Source organism: Pinus tabuliformis, chromosome 4_2 (assembly GCF_031772625.1).
Source record: "Pinus tabuliformis cultivar Carrire ecotype Pingquan chromosome 4_2, CPIR1, whole genome shotgun sequence".
NCBI classification, from domain to species: domain Eukaryota; kingdom Viridiplantae; phylum Streptophyta; class Pinopsida; order Pinales; family Pinaceae; genus Pinus; species Pinus tabuliformis.
The window spans coordinates 534,902,421-534,919,736 of record NC_142304.1 but is presented as its reverse complement, the minus strand read 5'-3'; positions in this window follow the sequence as shown (position 1 = coordinate 534,919,736).

The following is a 17,316-nucleotide window of genomic DNA, read 5'->3' as shown; positions in this document are numbered from 1 at the left end:
GTGGGAGACTTAAAGGAACCAGGGGCGAAAGAGCAAATACAAAGGGAAATAGGCCCTCGATAGGAGCCTGAAGGTTTTAGCACCCAAGTGCCAGGCCATTGGTCATGGTGCCCAGTTCTTTGGTGGAGTTGTGATGGATGAAGGCTCTGATACTGCAAGCCCCCAAGTGCTATACTGGCGGTTACAGGTGATGGTTGTATGGCATATGAATAATAAGGAGCTAAGCACAAAAGGGCTAAAGGCATAAGAACTTTGGATTTCCGTAATGTAGTTTTAAAGAAAGTTACGATGAGTCGCGGCTCTAAGGTTGCACTATTCTATATTACAAGATGTATTGGACACCGATAGTGTACTGCAAGATAAATAAAGGGTTAGATGGGTCAACAACTAAGATACAAAGCACCTCTAATGCCACCGTGCTCGACTATGTCCAACTCTAGAAATGGGAAGTTTCAAGCTGTTTAAGGGAGAAAGCGACAAGAGAATTGGCCGATAACCATGGAGGAATACCATGGCAGAGGCGTGGCCTGATCAGACGATTTAAAATCATATATATTTTTCCATGTAAATCATGACACCTCATGTTTTTACTATTTTGTTAATTTTCCATTTTCAGGAAAAGAATCAATTTTTTTATGCAATCATTAGGACAACTAGGATATTCAGACGCTCAACCAACTAGTAGTTCAGAAAGCTAGAGAATTTTAGGATATTTTTAAGTATTTTTCGAGCTCTCTCCTATTATAAAAGGGAAGAGGAAACTCATAAAAAAGGTTTTGAAATTATGTTCCCAGGGGTCCGAATTCTGTCTTCTCAGAGATTCCGAGTTCTCTTTGCAGAGAGAGAGGTTCCAAGTTTTGGTTCAATTGCTTGTACCTGAGGTGTTAATTTTTATACAAATTTCAATAGTTTAAGCCCGTGATATGAACTCAATTTTTGAATATTAATGAAGAAGATTTGGTGTTTCCAAGCATAGTAATGTGTAGTATTTTTCTTCCCGTGTATGTCACTTTATATGTATCTTTCTTCCTCAAAAATTGTGTAAGTAGTAGCTACTGGATTCACTCATAAATCATGGATTTACTTATGTTATATTGTAGTAGAAAATACTTGTGAGATTGCATATTTACTATTCTATACTGTGGAATAAAGTACCTATGAAATATTGAGCTAGAAACCTTAAAATGCACTCCACAATTTCTGCATTTCATTTCCTTATTATTTCATGATTCTACTAGGATTTACTGCTTAGGATTTTGGGTATATTCAACCCTCTATGCTAAATTCCTTCCCTACTTTCTTCCTTCCCATATTTACTACAACGGAAAATTGAGTTGCATTTATTGAGTGTAAGCCACAAGAATTGGACATTTATTCTTGGGATGATCTATATTGTCTATATACATGTTTGAATCTACCTCTGTGAAAGGTAATTGAACTATATTTAAAATCAATTTTCATTTATCTCTTGAGTAGCGATGAGTTATCTTCAAGAGAGACTAAGATGCCCTAGGCACCGACCTCTCCTCAACCTAGGGGTGACCTCTCCTTAACCCAGGGGTTGTCTCTAGGAGCGACAACATCTTCTAGGGACGAATCAAAATATTTTCCCTGGGTACGACTTTTTTACATTCCTTCTGTCGAGTGAGCAATGGAAGTGTGGGTTGAAGATCTCTCACCTTGGTGACTCTATTGTTTATATCTTCATTTGACCGTCCTGGCTTTCAAAAGGCCTGATACTCGCTCTTATACTTCCCAACATAAAACTCCTCCTGTATGCAACCTTGAAAAGATCATATCTAGGAGGATTTGGAAAGAGAGGTACCCTTGTTGATCCAAATCCCGCAATATATATTCATGAAGTGTCAACTTCTAGCTCTCAGAAAGATGATATAAACGTCTTTGATCCCTCCTTCAAAGCTTTGGAATATTTAGAAGAACACTGCCAACTATTTAGCTCTTTTCCCACTAAAGTTAAATCTAAAGAAGCTTCTGTTAGTTTTCCTCCTCTCATATTCCCTACCTTCCCAGAACCCATAGAAGTCAAAGATATCATTGTAAATAGTCCCACTCAGAGCATTTCTAGCACTTCTTCTCGGCTCCATACAACTTGTAATCCATATAACACCTCAACTAGGCCCTGTGGTAAATCTATTACCACCTCCATTGCAAAACATGGTTGTCCCTAGTTTCCTACTTAATAGATATGATACTCTTAACTTATCACAACCTCTGAATGGGATGCCACAAGATTACCTTAAAAATTTTCTAAGGTTCACTAGAGAGGATGATATTTCAGCCCAAAAACATATAGAGACTTTCTATCCATTTGCTGAGAATCTGAATGTAGAACATCTGAATGTAGTAATGAGAATATTTGTCCAGTCCCTAGATGAAGAGGCCAGGAAATGGTTTAAGACTCTACCAAATTCTTCAATTAATACCTAGGAGGAGATGGAGAATGATTTCATGCAGAAATGAGGCGAGGAAAGGGACTATGGATATATCCTTAAATTTTTTAATGCAATGAAGAAAAAACATAATGAAGATGTTCTAGAATTTATAAGGAGGTTTAATAAATTATACAACAGTATTCCTACCGAAATTAAACGTCCACAAGTTGCTGCTAAAGTGATTTTTGCTGGATCCTTTGAACCAAAGTTTGGGTTTATCCTAGGAGAAATAAAGTCTCATACTCTGGACCAAATCCAAACAGATTTCCTAGAAGTTGAAGCAAATTTTGCCTCTAATGGAAAGTGGAAAGGGAAAGTTGAATATGATGATAGGAGGAGAAGAAAGGAAGAAGCCACCTCTTTAGGCCATGTAAAGAAAACTTGTTAAGATATTCCGACCCATTGGAAACAGTTAAGTATAACTTGGTCTAGTGTAGAGTTAGGTAAAATGTGTTTCTTTACTACGTACTTTTGTAACTTACAATCTTACGGCCACGATATGTTCTAGACATGAAGTGATCCGACAATTCATTCTCTACTTGGTATTACCGACACTTAATCTTTGGCTTAACAGCCGATTGGTTCATGATCTCTATTTAAAGAGCATGGTGGGTCATTTGTAAGTGACTGTTCATGAGAGAAGCTTATGTAAATTTTCTTTCTTTTATTAATAAATTACCTGAAGTGGCCGCATTGGCTCAGGCCATGGATTGTTTCTCTCTTTGAGGGTTTTAACCATGTCAAGAACACTGCTGTATTGATCTATGATTTGTTTGTGAGCAGTGTCATTTTGTGTTCTATCTGAGGAACTTACCCGGTAAATTCGTACATGGTATCAAAGATATTTGAGGGCCGCATCCGTTGGTGATCCAAATCCGAAGCTGGTACAACTGCATCTGATTGTTGTTTCCTAGATCTATTGATTTTAACCACTTTTGGGCCAAGAAGACTGCTCTATTGTGTTAGGGGCAGATGTTCCAGTGAGGAATCCCTTTGCTTTGACGTGAAAAGGTTTCTGATATCCCTAGCTACGCCATTTTTAAGATATGGAGGTATATAGTCTTTATTTGCAGTTCTAGTTATTTATCTCTCTGTTTATTTCGGTTTATTTATCTCTCTGGTTTTTATTACTGGATCTATACCTTTCATTTCTGCATATGCTCTTTGCCCAATGACTCTATGTGATCTGGGCAAATTAGAAACAGAAAGGAAGGATTGTTCTCATGCATATGCTCTTTTCCGCTATGCCTTAGTGTGATCTCGGAAAATCATAAACATTGAGGAAAATATTTAGTTTCCGGTGAAAGCTAACTTCAAGCCATAAGGTTTGGTTTTTTTTGCATGTTCGTGTTGGGTTGTGTTATTTTTTTTTTTTTGTAGGCAAAAATGGATTTCTCAAGTAGGAATGCACTCCAAAGCTTCAGTGACTAAAAAAAAAAAAACCCTTCCTCTTTTCCAAAAATTACTAAACTTTTAAGCTAGGTCACTTGGTCCAAAGTTACTTGATGAGAATAGAGGTCTTGGGTTCAAGTCTTTCTTTTTATTGAGTTACTTTTTCAAAAAGAAAATGTAACTTATGTTTTCAAGTTACTTTATGTAAAAGTGTTCTCACCCATTATAAAAAGTGAGTCACTTATAATTCTAAAGTCTCTTTATCTTTTATTTAAGTTACAATTTAGTGGGTAGCTCATAAAATACCATTGTAAAAGTGACTTTCACTTATTTATAAAAGTGGGTCACATAATTTTTTTTAAAGTGAGCTAATTAGATTAAATTTGGAAGGGGGGTGGGGATTTTTTAAAATATAACATTATCATTCGCTTCGGCACATTCACGTACTTCGTCGGCATCTTCAACAACTTTTCTTCAAAAAACCAAAACTTCTTCATCCGGAAGCCGTTTTCAAAGCCTTCTTTTTTTAATTGGCCTAATTTTTCAATATATTTCCATTGAAACACTTAGTTTCAACATATCTAACTTCAGTTTCTATTAAAATGGAAATTCCATGCCGAGTTATTCTTGACAACACCAACTACTTCCAATGGTTATCGTACATTGTGGATTTAGTTATAAGTAAAGGTCTTTATAGAATAGCCTTAGGCCAAGAATCTAAACCTAAAGATGAAGATAAGACAACCAATTGGGAAAATAGGCAAGATCAAGCACATGGGTTGATAGGGATGTCTGTTTCTCTAGACCTTATATTCCATATCGCAGAAATTGATACCCCTGATGAAGAAATGAAACAACTCAATAAATTTTTTGGAATTAAAAATGAAATTAGAGCCCATCAACTCGAAAATTAGTTGCTTACGTTGGACCCCAACAATTTTTCTTCCAATGAATATTTTTTGTCCAAGTTCAAGACCCTTAGACTTCTCTTTGAAGGTGTTAATGTTAAGAAAGAAGATGATAGCCTTATCTATTCCATTTTTACTAAGTTAGGACCAACCTTCTCTATGTTTGTTTCCACCTTCCATTCTACTAGAGAAGCCTTTATTTCTCAAGGACAAGCCTACAAGTCCCCCTCTTTTGATGCCTTTTGTGATTCTTTAATAAGAGAACAATAAAAACTCTTACATCTTGGTCTTCTTAATCTTGGAAACTCTTCTAAGAAAGCCTTAGCCACCCAACAACAACCAAGTTCAAAGAATCCTAAGAAGCAACATCCTAAAAAGAATGGTCCTAAACCAACCAAGGGTCCTAAGCATTTTCAGTCTCAAAATGAAAAATCAATTCAACAAAATGATAAGGCAAATAAAAACAAAGGGAAGAAGACTGATAGACATTGCAACTTTTGTAATCAAGATGGCCACTTAGAATCCAAATTCTTTAAGAAGATGGATGCCTTGGAAGCAACAATGAAGAAGCATAACATCCATTTGGAGCACTCTTCAACTTCAACTTCATCTTCAGGAATAACACTTTCTACATGTGGTTGTCAAGCATCTCGGTCTGGTTATGCACTAATGTATCTTCTTCTTCTCATTATCATGAGTGGCTCATTGATTCTGGAGATTCTTATCACATGGCCAAAAATAAAGCCATGTTTTCTTCTTTAAATGATTATAACACCAAAAATATATATGTTGGTGATGATAGATCTCTTAGTGTTGTAGGGAATGGAACTATTCATCTAGACAATGGTCAATTTAATGATGTATTTTGTGTTCCTACCTTATCCTGCAACCTTCTATCTGTATATCAAATAACTCATTTAGGTGAATGTAAAACCATTGAATTTTCACCTCATGATGTTGTAATTAAGGACCTAAGAGATCCTAGATAGATTTTAGCTACTGACATTGCTGATGATTCTACAAGGTTGTATAAGTTTAACAACTTTGGGTCATCAACTCTTCCCTTGGTATTTGTTTCTCATAATGATGAAGTGAGCAAACTTTTATATGAGCGATTTGGTCACTTAAATGATCGCTCCCTTCAAAATCTATGTAGAGAAAATATGGTGATAGGTCTTCCTATGGTATCTTGCAGAGATGGTGTTTGTTTTGGATGTGTACTCGGAAAACATCATCGGGATAGTTTTGAAAAACTTGCCTCTTGGCACGCCTCATCCCCTTTACAACTTGTACATAGTGATTTATGTGGTCCACTTCCAGTTGTTTCATTCTCTGGATACAAGTATTTCTTAACTTTCATTGATGATTTCTCCAGATGCACTTGGGTATACTTCTTAAAACTCAAGAGTGAAGTATTTAACATGTTTTTGGCCTTTAAGGCCTTTGTTGAGAAACAATCTGGACATCAAATTCTTAAGTTAAGATCTGAAAAATGACGGAGAATATGTTAACAAAATATTCGTCAACTTTTGCACTGAGCATGGAATTTAAATGCAACATACTGTTCCATATACTCTGTTATCTCAAAATCAAGCCCTGGAAGGCTGCAGACCAGGAAGATTTCAAGTAACTGTTTCAAACCAATCTTTAAGCTAAGGCTTAGCCTGCTTAGCCTGAGAGGGCTCTCTCAAAGGATTGAAGGTTTTTGATTATGATTAAGATGGCTAACTATTTGTGAAACAAATAGGAACGAAGCTGGTGGAATAAAATTAACAAGCATCCATTGGGATTATGGAGTCATATGTCATTTAGTATTAACAGTAGACTTGGATTTGCAATAAAATCAAGGCATTTAGATTTCAGTATAGGTAGAGTACACCAAACACAAAAAGGACATTTTACGAGTATATGAAGGAAATTAGAACATTGCAAGTGATTTCTAAGTAATCAAATACTCATAATACTGTAGACAACAACAAAAGGAACTCATACATTGAACTCTCTATGATTCTTGAGCAGCAGAAGCTAGTACTGCATTACCAAAAGAAATAGAGTTTTTACATAAGCTTGATAACAGAGCTTTTTTACATAAACTTCCAACCCTCATTACATTTACCTTTCTCCTATATATAGATTTCCTCTACCTGACTGAGATTCCTCCTTAAGCATTAAGGGAACTCGAAATCTACTTCTAATGACACCTGTTTAACTTTTAACTACCTATTAAATGTAACAAACTGCAACTAGACTTTCTAGAGATCTAAATCAAGTAGGAGTCTAACTCCATATTATGCTAATAATAGCCTTGATTACAATCATTCTCATTCTTTAACATCTGGTCCCTTTTTAGTTTGGCTGTGGTGGATGTTCAAAGCTCCATGGTGGTCTTCAATGTCACATCTTCTCCATTGCCCTGAAACATAGGAAACTACCCCTGTTTATCGGTCTTTGGTTTGCCTCAAGATATTCGAATCCAAAGAACCATGCCCTTTATCTTTGATTATCCAAAATATAATAGATTGCCACGTCTTTGATGTGCTGTCAACCTCTTTTATGGGTGAAGGCAAAAGCTCTTCCATGCTATCTGACATATCTTGGACTGTAGTAAATATGCTCACTTTATGACAAAAAGTTTAGAGTTTGGATTCGAATACACATTTCCTCCACCTGTCTTGACCTTGTTGAAGGTTGATAGCTTCAGAAGATCCCTTGTAGATATTCCCTTTTCAAAATTCCCGCTTTTATTTCAAAACCGGTTGACTGAGATTAGATTGTGTAGCTTCAGCAGTTTCGTAGCGCGCTACGAAACTGCTGTGTTATTCCAAAAAACACAGTTTCAACCAAAATTCTGCCATTTTGAGCCTTTTACTATTTAAACATTCTTTCAACTGCTCCAAAGCTTTTCAAACCTAAATGGGGATATATGATTCTTCAAGAAAAAATGCAATAAGGAAAACCATCAGAATTTCAAAATTTGGAACATAACTTTACTTGCTGTGTGACTTCCTTAAGGAGATTTTTCTGCTGGCTTAACTGCATCTCCTCTAAGCTGTCTGAGGCATCATGAACCAAACTGGCTATGAATAATGACCATTAGATGTACTAGGCCAGCATGTGTAATACTGTTATAAGCCATGTTCAGAGTCTTTCAATTCAAAAGTTCTTCAGCTTTTATCTTCCAGCATCAGTTATACAGCATGACTTTATGTTGAGATATGTCAAAACAACAAGACCTGAAATTGTATTCATTTATGCCACAGTCACCAGAAAGCATACATAAACAATGCCTGAATCTGCGACTTTATTTTGATAAGTTTGCAGCTCCTTCAAATTTATAAGCCCAGCCAGAGGTTTGATACTTGAGTTCTTTATACAATTGCACCATCCAATGTTCAATGCTTCTATTTTTGAAAGCCCTTTCAATCACCTTTTCCTCTATAGTGTACTCTGTACGAAAGCGGAAAACTTGAACTTATTTCTTCTGTCCAATTCCATGTGCACAATCCTGGGCTTGTAGATCAACTTGTGGATTCCAGTCACTGTCATACAAAATGACCACATCTGCTGTGGCAAGGTTAATACCAACGCCTCCAACTCTGGTTGAAAGCAAGAAAAAAAACTTTTCACTCCCTTCTTGATTGAAAGAATCTATGGAAGCATCACGATCTTCTCCTGAAGTATTCCCATCAATTCAACAATACTGATATCTGCGGAACATACAATAATCCTCCAGAATGTCCAACAGTTTTGTCATCTGTGAAAAAATAAGAACTCTGGAAGCACGGTCCTTCAGTTTTGGAACCAATTTTCCTGCATTGGTGATCAATTGCATGGCTATATTCAAAAGGCGCTTACGCTCTCCTCCAACATTCACAACATCCAAGTCTTTTTGAAGCAATGCCCGCTAAAATTGCTTTTGCATCATCAATTAACGCTGACCAGTTATTTGACTGCTTTAGTGCTGCGGCATTACCCAAAACCCAAAGTCCTCTGCGAGCTCTTGTCAAAGCCACGTTCATCCAACGAATATCAGCAACAAAACCCACACCATGGCTAGAAGCTCGGACACAAGACATGATGATTACATCTCGCTTTTGACCCTGAAAGCAACTATAGTGTTAATATATAACCCTTTTCCCTCTTTAGTGTTAAGAGCACTTTCAAACTTCCACTGCAAACATTTCAGCTGTAGCTTGTATGGTGTGATAATGCCAACAGAAACCTTAATGCCTACAGACTTCACAAATTTCTGAAGATGTTCATACAACTGCAGGGCAAATTGTGCTTCATGAATATTCTGATATGAAACAGAGCTACCTCTATGAGGTTCTCTTTCATGAGTTATATCATAAAATATATAAGGCTTTAATAAAGGGTCTTTATAATAAATTTCATCAGGCCGCTTCACAACACTTTCACTGTCACTTAATCGGTTCTGATAAAAATATCTCGAAGGGAAATCACGAATTTGAGGATGCATTCGGTATTACACAGACAACAACATAGTTGGACAGCCTACCTGCTGGAAGCACTCAAAAAGGCTTCGAATATATTGCAAGGTGCCGGCTGCCTGGCTAATTACCATTGCAGGTAGCTGTTGTGGATCCCCAACCAGAACACACCGCGCAGCTACTTCACTGGCCTGAGCAGCCTCATCTATGAATCAGGACGGTAAATCTTCATTTCTCCATCAATAAAACCACGATCAATTTGAATAAGACCAACATGAACAATGCATGGAGCTCGAATCATCTCTGGCTTAGCATTGAAACGATATGCCTGCAACATTTGTAACCATGATGCCTCCTCTTGCATCAAGTAGCATCTTCATCATAGAACAACGACCTAATGTGGTTCGAATAATACCTGCAACAACCTTTGATGCTTGAATATTTGCATGGCGCACCCTATTTCTAGTCTCTCGCTTTATAACGCCATTCAAAACGAGAACAAGAGCATATATGGCTGCAAGTGAAGGTGGCTAGTAGTCCGTCGAGGGAACAAACGCTAGACTGGACAAAAACCACCGAATCACAGCTGAATTTGACAGGGGAAAGTGTATAAGTTGACAACTGTTGATGTAAACATAGCGAATTTGGATAAATTTGACAGCTGGATGAGATTTTCTATGAATCAACAAGAATTCCTGATTTCGTAGCGCAGTTAGTGCAAAATCGGTGTTTTGCGCTACGAAATCACCTAGACCGGGTTTCTGCGCTATGAACTTTGAAATGAGTTTCGACATATGATATTCATGTGAGATATGAGACCAATGATAGACTAAAATAGAGAATTGACCCCATTTGACATACTAACAAGACTCTTAACAAGACTCTAAAACAAGATGAAAAGACTAGACCCAAAACTGACACCAACCCTTTGACAAATTTAAAAAATTGATGTTGTGAATTTAAAATATTTTTTCTTGAGTGATAACATACTCCACAAAAAAATGGTGTAGTTGAAAGGAAGAATCACACCTTAAAGGAAATGGCTCTTTGTATGCTTCAATCTAAAGGACTTAGTCTTAATTTTTGGGTAGAAGTAGTTAACTGTGCAAATTACTTAGTAAATCACACTCCTACCAAGGTTTTAAAGAATATCACTCCAGAAGAAGCATGGAGCTCAATTAAACCAGATGTAAGTCACTTTCGTGTTTTTGGAAGTGAAGCAGGGCCGATGAGAAACATAAGGCCTTAGAACCTAAGAGTTAAAAATGTATTTTTCTTATATATCCTGAAGATGTCAAAGGATATAGACTTCTTTCACCTAAATCCAAAAATGTATCACTAGAAGAGATGTAATTTTTGCTGAAAATATATCGGCCTATGAGCCTAGTTCGACAGATGTGCCACCTCTCTCTATCCCTTCTACTTCTGAAAATATTTCTTCTTCAGATGATGACATCGAGGATGACAATCCTCCCCCACCTTCTTAGGATCCTCCTTCAGCTCCTTAGCTTCCAAAATGGGTCTGTGCTACTCGGGATGCAATAGGTTCTCTTGTAGGTGATCCTATAGATCAACGACGTACACATTCTCAGTTCGATAGAGTCTCTTCTTTACTAGCTCAAGCTTTAGAAAATTATGACCCTGACACCTTTGCAGAAGCTTCAGCCCATCCAGATTGGGACGCAACTATGAATGAAGAATATTGTTCGTTATTGGCAAATGATACTTGGGATTTTGTTCCTCTTCCAAAGGGAAGAAAACTTGTTAGATGTAAATGGGTTTACAGAACCAAGTTTGGACAAGATGGAAAAGTTGATAAACATAAAGCTCATCTTGTTGCTAAGGCCTTTTCACAAGTTGAAGGCATTGACTATACTGAAACCTTCTCCTCTGTTGCAAAAATGAACTCTATCCACCTTGTTCTTTCCCTTGCTGCCTCTTTCAAATAGGAAGTCCATTAGATGGATGTTAAATCTGCCTTCTTGCATGGGGACTTGCATGAAGAAATCTGTATGGAACAAACTCTTGTCTTTATACAAATAGTCTCCAGCCTTGTATGTCGGCTTAAGAAATCCCTTTATGGTCTCAAGGAAGCCCCTCGGGCTTGGTATGCCAAAATGGATAGATTTATTTTAGATACTGGATTTTCTAGGTGTCATTCTGACAATACTATCTACACCAAGAAAATGGGTAAGTCTCTTATCATTCTTATCCTTTATGTTGATGATCTTATCCTTACTATTAGTGATCCCAACCTTATAAACCATGTGAAGTCCAGCCTTAAAAAGCAGTTTTAAATGAAATACTTAGGACACTTGCATTATTTTCTTGGTCTTCAAGTCTTGCATTCCAAGGAAGGTATTTCCCTTTCCTAGTCCAAGTATGCCTGTGATATTCTACGCCACTTTCAAATGGAAGACTCTAAACCAACCCCTTCTCCCTTTTAGTCTGGAGCTAAAATTTCAGTCACTTGTACTTCACCTAAAGTTGATGGTACCTTATACTGTCAACTTGTAGGAAAACTTTTGTATCTGACCCATACCTGTCCTAACCTTTCATTTCCTGTTAGCCTTATTGCTCAGTTTATGCAAAACCCACATGAAAGTCATTGGAAAGCAACTAAAAGAATACTTCATTATGTTTGAGGTACAGTTCAGTTTGGGATTCATTACAGTGCAGAAGCATATCGTCTATTGGTTGGTTTCACTGATTTTGATTGGGATGGTGACCTTGATGATCGGAATTCTACTGCAGGTTATGTCTTCACTCTCGGTTCTAAACCTATTACATGGGCTTGCAAGAAACAAAGTGCAATTTCTCTTTCTTAGGCAAAAGTAGAGTATTGTGGCACCTTAGAAGCTATTAAGGAAGCCCTGTGGCTTCGTCAGATCCTGTCAAAGTTTGGATTTTAGCGGCAACATCCGACTACACTTTGGTGTGATATTCAAAGTGCCATTCAACTATGCAAAGATCCAGTACAACATCAGCGCATCAAACACATTGAACTACACATGCACTTCATCAGAAATATCATCCATGACCATGTTCTTGAAGTGCAATATTGTTCAACTGATGATCAAGTTGCAAACATCTTTACAAAGGCTCTCACAGAGGCAAAGTTTACTAAACTTCGATTTATGGTCGGAGTTAAGGAAGTTGTCACTAAGGGGGGATAGGATTTGATGCCTCCTTCCTTATCCTATTGTGTCATATTTGTACATCCTTCAATCTTATCCCAAGTTGTTCTTAAGGGGGGATGTTAGGATATTCTGACACATAGGAAATAGTTAAGTATAACTTGGTTTAGTGTAGAGTTAGGTAAAGTGTGTTTCTTTACTATGTACTTTTGTAACTTACAATCTGACGGTCACGATATGTTCTAGACATGAAGTGATCCAATGGTTCATTCTCTCCTAGGTATTAACGACACTTGATCTGTGGCTTAACACTCGATTGGTCCATGATCTCTATTTAAAGAGCATGGAGGGTCTTTTGTAGGGTGACCGTTCATAAGAGAAGATTATGTAAATTTTCTTTATTTTATTAATAAATTTCCTGAAGTGACCGCGTTGGATCAGGCCGTGGACTGTTTCCCTCTTTGAGAGTTCTAACCATGTCAAGAATATTGGTGTATTGATCTGTGATCTGTTTGTGAGCGGTGTCCTTTGGTGTTCTATATGAGGAACTTACCATGTAAATTCCTAAAAAACTCAAGAACATAAGTTAGAGGAAATGAACAAGCTGATAAGGATTTTTTCCAAAAAACTGGTAAAATAGGAGTTGGAGAACAAAAATCCCCCTCGACAAAGTCAACCAATTCCTAACATGAATTTTAATCCTTAATGCATGAGGCCACCTTTGTAGCTTTATCAAAGGGAGAGAAAGGATAAAAAATATCACACAACCTCTTATGTACCTCAAAGATTATCTTGAAGAGAATATTGAAGAAACCATAGAAGTTCAAGCAGATTAGTTCTCTTCTATCTCAAAGGGAGAAAAGGAAATAAAATCCGATGAAGGAGAATGGGATGATTTGGAGGCCCCATCGGATGATGATGAGATAGAAAGTTATTGTAAGCAGTTTGCTAACTTTATGCAAGCCCATTTGCACATGAAATATGATCTTAGGTCATCTAGGAAAATGTCTAGGGGGAAATATCGTAATGAAGAAAGCCTTCATACGAGTTCCCCTAAGCTAGCAGATAAAGGGAAGAAACCACTCAACCCTATCCCACCAACCAAGAAAGAATCCTCCCATCCCATTCTAAATGAGTCTCGAGCCTCTAAAACAGAGAAATCCCCCCTACCAATGAAGCCAATCTACAATGAGGAGAAAGCACCTGTTGAGTCTTCTAAATCTGATAAGAATCCCTCTGCCTTTAGTCTCCAAAACGAGTTATAGAAAGTCAAGATAATTGTCCCTTTGACTGAATTATTGAAACACACCCAGTATAAAGCTCAAGTGTCTTAGTTTATGAGTTCACCCACCACTACCCCCCTGCAAGATAGCCTTCACCTTCAATAAGAGAGGCATATGGTTGTGGTTGGACGCCATGTGGGGGAGTATGACCCTTCCACTCCTTGGCTATATGTCACCTTGGTAATTTATGACCTACTACAACATAATTGTATGCTTGAATTAAGAACATCTCACAACTTAATTCCATTATTTGTGATCGAATAGTTGGGACTACAGATAATGAAGCCATACAAATATCTATACTCCTTTGATTCCAAAAGAGTAAATTTCTTGGGTATGATCAAGGATTTTGTGGTCAATTTGGTTCAAATCCAAGTAAAGAGCGTAGTAATGGACATTATAGTTGCTGAAAGCCCTATAATATTTGGTATGATTTTGTCCAGGTTGTGGGGAATGGAACTTGGGGTTCCATTAAATTGGATTTAACTTATGCTACCATTCTTGTGTTTGGTGGATAAGAGCGTTGATTATACATGGAATCTAGATTTGTGAAGATAGTTACAAAGGCAGACTATTCCAATAATGCTCTTGTGTATGGTAAGGAGAAGGATTTTTCTTGTCTATTGTTAGAAGAAGATGATCAAATCATGGGAGACACCTACGTGGAATGTAAAACTCAACAGAGTAAACAATGATTGGAGCATGACAAGGTATGGAAATTATATTTCGATAGTGCTTATTCTAGAGAATGAAATTGGGTAGGTGTGTTATTGGTGTCTCCAGAAGGTAGCTTGATCCATCTCTCTTTCAAGCTAGAGTTCGATGCCACAAACAATGTTGTTGAATATGAAACCTTGCTGCTGGGGTTGCAAGCTACAAAAAACTTAACATCAGGTGCTTAAATGTGTTTTGGGGATTCAGATCTGGTGGTAAAGAAAATAAAAAAACCAGTGCCAAACCAAGCATCCAAGATTGAAGGCATACAGGAAAAAAGTATGGGATTTGGTTGAATTTTTTTTCTTAGCATTCAATATTCAATTCTTGCCCAGAGAATGAAATCACTCCTTGGCCATCACTGTTAGCAATTTTAAGCCTCCCCAAAATATCTTGCTTAGATATGAAGTCAAGGTCAGGTACATGTCATTGATACTAGACAATGTCAAATACTGGTAGGTGTTTGAAGATTAAGTAGAAATCAAGTGCTTCATGGTGGTCATTGAAGAATTCTTGAACTCGCTGATTGATCAAGAGGACAAGGAGATTATATGTGAACAATAGGCCGGTTGGGAGGAAACCATTGTTGGTCACAAAGATATTGCAGCTAAAGGGGAATACCATCCCTAGAGGATTGATTCCATTGGAAAGGTTTTTTTAACTCAAACGATATGGCTACTAAGCCAACTAAGCAAGATCTTGAGGAAGATGTGGAGCATTGTAGCCATATCGTTTGAGTTAAAAAAACCTTTCCAATGATGATTTGAAGACTTTTGATCCCGGCTTCATACAAAAAAAAATTCCTTTAAAAACTAGGGTGAAGCCATATAAGTAGAAGATCAATAAGGTTAATCCTCTATTGCTCCCATCAACTAAAAAGGAGGTGAAGAAAATGTTACAGGCTAAGTTAATTGTGCCTTTAAGGTACTCCGATTTTGTAGAAAATTTGGTTCATGTCAGGAAGAAGAATGGAGAAATAAGGCTATGCGTAGATTTCAAAAATTTGAATAAGGCCTCGCTGAAAGATGACTATGCTATGCCTAAAATGGATTATATTATGTAGAAAGTTGTAGGGTTTTCTTGGATGTCCATGATGGATCATTTCTCTAGATATAACCAAGTCATTGTACACCCTGAGGATTAGAAGAAAAAAACTTTCACTACACCATGGGGAACATTTATGTATGCCATAATTCCTTTCGGCCTCATAAATGCTGGAGCTACTTTCCAGAGAGCAATGGATATAACATTTGTTGGAGATCAGGATAAATTCGTAGTAATATACCTGGATGACATAACTGTTTTCTCCAAGTCAGATGAAGAGCACCTCAAGCATTTGCAACTCACATTTGCAAAATGTAGAAGGTATGGTCTGTCCTTAAATCCTAAGAAATCACAGTTTTCTTTAAGTGAAGGGAAGCTTTTGGGCCATATTGTAGCAAAGGAAAGAGTCAAGATTGACCCAAAATGGTGGAGGCTATTAATAACATTCCTTTACCAAGAAATAGGAAGGATATTTAGGTTTTCTTGGGTAGAATAAATTTTCTGAGAAGATTCATACCAAACTGTGCTGAAATTGTCAAAGAAATCACAGAAATGTTGAAGAAGGACAAGGAAGTCATGTGGACCATAGAAGCACAAGATTCATTATATATATATATCTATATATATATATATATATATATATATATATATATATATATATATATATATATATATATATATATATATAGATATATATATGTATTTTCAGAAGCCCAGTCTTAGCTAGCTCAGACTATCAAAGGCCATTCCTCATTTTCTATTTTTCCTCTCCTAACACAGTGGCAACTGTTCTACTACAGAAAAAAATGAAGGACAAGAGAAACCGATTGCATTTTTCATCCAAGTGTTGCAAGATTCAAAGTTGAGGTATAATATCTTATAGAAACAAGCTTATGACTTGGTTAAATCCCTAAAGGCCTTTTGAATTTATGTCTTGCAATCCAATGTAATAACGTATTTTCCAACTGCCATTGTGAAAGACATTCTCATGTAGGGAGACAATGAAGGTAAGAGGGGAAAGTGGATTCCAAAAATTCAAGAATATGACATGGAGATAAAACCCACTAAGTTGATTAAGGGCCAGAGATTGTATAAAATATTGTCTGACACTAATTTACAGGTCCTGGGTATAAATTTGCTGACAGATAAGGAAGGAAAAGGTGGAAGATCATAGGAACAAAACAATATTGAGACCTCAATACAGAAAATCCAAATGAAGTACCTTGTCTCACAATGGTATAAGTATCTAGTCCATTATTTAATTTTTCTAAAATTCCCATTGAATTTTGACAAAGTTAAATACAAGGCATTAAGGCTGCAAGCCCAAAAGTTTGTCATTTCAAATGGCCAATTGTATTAGAAGGACCCGGTGGGGATTTTGCTTTTATGCCTGGTAGAAGAAGAGATTCATAAGGTGATTGATGAATTTCATAATTGTGTTTGTGGAGGAAATTACAACTGGAGAGACACATCCCATAAGATCCTTAAAGAAGGTTTCTAATGGACCATGTTTTTTGGTGAGATTCATTCTTATGTCAAATCTTGTGGAAAATGTCAAATTTTTGCTGAGAAGTAGAAGTTAGCACACCTCTCCCTGATTCCTTCTTTTGTGGAGGATCCCTTCAAGAAATGGGGGCTAGACTTCATATGATAAATACATCCACCATCTAGTGATCAACACAAGTGGATACTTACAACCACTGATTATTTCATGAAATGGGTGGACGCCATCCCAACTAGAAATGTTATTGACGTTGTGGTCATCAAGTTTATGGAGGAGAATATCCTTGCTAGATTTGGTGGTCCGAGGAAGATTGTCACTGACAATGCTTAGGTGTTTAATTCAACCACGTTTCTTGGTTTTGCCAAAAGTAAAACATAACGTGGAGCACTCCATCACCTACTACCCACAAGGGAATGGATCTTCAAATAAT